Here is a 3,865-nt window from a genome sequence, read left to right on the forward strand (position 1 = left end):
CTTAATCACTTCATGTTCTCGTGCAAGCTACTTCTTTAAAATCTTTTATTTCTTCAAGGACTCAGTTAATTAATCCTTAGCAATCTTACACTCAATTCTCAATTTCTCAAATTCTATAAACTGAGACTCTAGCACATTATTCCTCTCATTTAAAAAAAGATTATTTTCTTTAATTTTAGCATTTTCCTTAGTGAGAGACTTAAGTGTAACACGCAGGTGATATAATTCTGTGGACATGTCATTTATTGCATCATTACACTCAGCTTGAGATAAATATGCTAGGTTAGTGGTGATTACCTGATTGCTTGAAGAACTTGTTTCTTTTTCATCAGATTTGGCCATTAGAGCTAGATTGACATAGCTTGTTTTTTCATCTTCATCCAATCCATCTGCAGCCCAATCATTCTCATGTGTGATGAAATCCCTTTCCTTTTGTTTGAGCAACTCAAAGTATTTCTGTTTATAATCAACAGGCTCAAACTTCTTTTTGCTGGAATCAAACTTTCTACATTCACTGGAAAAATGACCAGCCAAGTCACATTTGAAACACTTGAATTTTGACTTATCAACCATATTTCTGTTTGACTTAGCTGCTCCAAAATTCTTCTTGAATTTGAGCTTGGAAAATCTTCTAGATAAAAATGCTAGATGTTCATCAATATCATCCATATAATCTTGGATCAAGTGATCTTCATTTTCAGCTACCAGCCCTTTACCCTTACTTTCACAGACCTTTGATGTAGACTCAACAGCTTCTACCTTCATCTCCTTTTCCTTTACTAACTCAGCAACCAGTGCTATGGACCCTCCTTTCTTCCTACCTTTCTCCATCCTCTCATATTGCTCTATTTCAAGCTCATAGGTTTTCAAGATGCCATACAGTCTCTCCAGGGTGAACTCCTTGTAATTTTGTGAGTTTCTCAATGAGACTGTCATTGGCTTCCACTCTTTTGGAAGAGATCTAAGGAACTTGAGGTTATAATCTTTTGTTTAATAGACTCTTCCATGAAACTTCAAATCATTTAGTAGCTTTTGAAATCTACTAAAAATATCAGTGAGAGACCTCACTTTCTTCACAGTGGAAATGCTCATATTACTGAATTAGTAGTTGCATCTTGTTTTCCCTTACTTGCTCAGTACCATCAGAGATAATCTGGATTGTGTCCCAAACCTCTTTGGCTATTTTACAGTTAATGATGTTATCAAACATAACACCATCAACTCCATTGAACAATATATTCATGGCCTTCTTATCTTTCCTAACTTGTTCAATATCAGGGTTTGACCATTCATGCCTAGGTTTTGGAACAGATGGTTCATTGCCAGTTGCAGCTCTCATTGGTACATGAGGACCTCTCTATATGCAATCCACATAGGCATCATCTTGGGAAAGAAGATGTAGGTGCATCTTCACCTTCCAGCGGTGATAGTTGTCTTTGTGCAGAAATGAAATTTTTACTCCAACATCCTTTTTGTTCATCTTGTTGTTTGTTGTGATCTTTATACTCTTTGTTCTTTAAGAGCTTGCTCTGATACCAATTGTTATTCCCTAACAATACAACAAGAATTACAGAAAGGGGTTGAATGATTCTGGCTACTTTTTCAATTTTAAAGAAAGTTCTAACTTGATAAATATAACAGTGTTTGATTAGCAATGGTGCGGAATAAAAGAATGATAGAAATTAAAACACTAAGTAATAAAAACACAAGCTTTTAAAACTTTCTAGTGGATTTGAATGTATCCACCAGAGATATATACATCAAATAAGAATCCTGTGAAGCTTTGAATAGCTCACAACTGCTTACAAGTTTAAATAACTAAACTACAGAGAAATGCTTACAGAATACAGCTTGATATGTTTCTCTGAAAATAGGCTTTCTTAGTTAATTGTTCTATTTGCTACACTTGGTTTATATATCACCAAGTTTACATGATAATAAGACAAGATAATAAAACAAAACATATCTAGTCTAACTCCATGCTACTTCACTACTCTATTCCAGCATCTTTGAATATCTTCATAATTGCATGGAAATGGTAAAGCTTCATTGTTCTCAAATTCCTGCTTAATAGGCTGCCACATTCCTTTTGCAAAGACCCAACGCATGTGACTGTGTTATCATTGTCGACAACTATTTAAATTTGATCATCCGTCGGGACTATGCTTGTCATCCGTCAGGAGATTTGTTGATCATTCGTCGGGAGCCATTGTGAACCATCCGACGAGAGTCTTTTATGTCACTTGACTCCATTTCATTTATATATAATTACAAGACATCTTATATTTACAATTAGTCACCCTATTCTGTATATCCACTAGTAGTCAACATGAGTCATATTCTCCTACAGAATCTACACAATGATGCTTGCAGAAATGTGCTACAATTATTATTTGTTACATAAGCTACTCACTCGATGGATGTCAATTTGTCATCCGTCGGGACTATAAAGTTCATCCATCAGGACTATATTTGATCATCCATCGAGTGCTACAAAATTCACTAAGTTAAATCTACTAAGGTGTTTTGTTAACTTATCATCAAGTTCACAACATATTCCTAACACACTGGATATTCCGAAATGGAAATGGGAACATCTAGCGATGGATTTTGTGGTAGGACTTCCAAGAACCAGAGCAAATCATGATGCAATTTGGGTTATCATCGACAAACTAACAAAGTCAGCATATTTTCTTCCAATCAATGAAAGGTTTTTGCTCGACAAACTGGTACACTTATATCTCAAGGAGATTATGATGCGACATGGAGTTCCTGTATCCATTGTATCTGTTCGAGAACCCCGTTTCAATTCAAGATTCTGGAGACAGTTTCAGGAATGCTTAGGCACCAAATTGAATATGAGTACCGCTTATCATCCACAGACGGACGGGCAAAGTGAAAGAACAATCTAAATAATTGAAGATATGCTACGTGTATGTGCAATAGACTTGGAAGGCAGTTGGGATGAGCATTTACCGTTAGTGGAATTTTCCTACAACAGCTATCATGCAAGCATTGGAATGCCACCTTCTGAAGCCTTATATGGAAGAAAATGCAGATCACCTATGTATTGGGATGAAGTTGGTGAATATAAAATTCTAGGTCCAGAATTGATTCAGCAAACCAAGGAAAAAGTAGAGGTTATCCAGAAGCGACTAGAAGTAGCGCAAAATTGACAACGCAAGTATGCAGATCAAACTAGAAAGGATATGGATTTCCAAGAAGGAGAGCATGTGTTACCAAAAGTATCGCCTTGGAAAGGATTGACCAAATTTGGCAACAAAGGTAAACTAAAGCCCCGATACATTGGTTCATTTGAAATCTTGAAAAAGTTGTAAAAGTTGCGTACGAGTTAGCCTTACCGCCTCATATGCAGCATATTCATAATCAGTTTGATGTGTCAATCCTTAAGAGATATTATCCTGATTCGAGGCATGTAATAAAATATGAGCGGATAGAGATTCAAGCTGATTTGTCATATGTAGAGCCGCCAATAAGAATTCAAGATCGGCAAGATAGGGTATTGAGAAATAAGTCTGTACCTTTAGTACGAGTTTTGTGGAGAAACCCTAGGGTTGAAGAGTCAACCTGGGAACTTGCGAGTGAAATGTTAGAAAAATATCCCTAATTATTTTCTTAGCGAGATTCTGAGGACATAATCCTATTAAGGAGGGAAGGATGTAACGACTGGGAAATTATGATTGTATTATATCATAATAAAGGTGAAATTATGTGTTTTATTATGTCATTAAGTGTATTTAGTCATAAAAACCCTAGTTCTTATGTGCTATATGTGTTCTGGAATGTCAGGGTATTTTCCGGGTATTTATCGGATATTTTATTTAGTGTTAAAAGCTTTCGTATC

This window comes from Apium graveolens, chromosome 10 (genome assembly GCF_009905375.1).
Source record: "Apium graveolens cultivar Ventura chromosome 10, ASM990537v1, whole genome shotgun sequence".
Taxonomy (NCBI): domain Eukaryota; kingdom Viridiplantae; phylum Streptophyta; class Magnoliopsida; order Apiales; family Apiaceae; genus Apium; species Apium graveolens.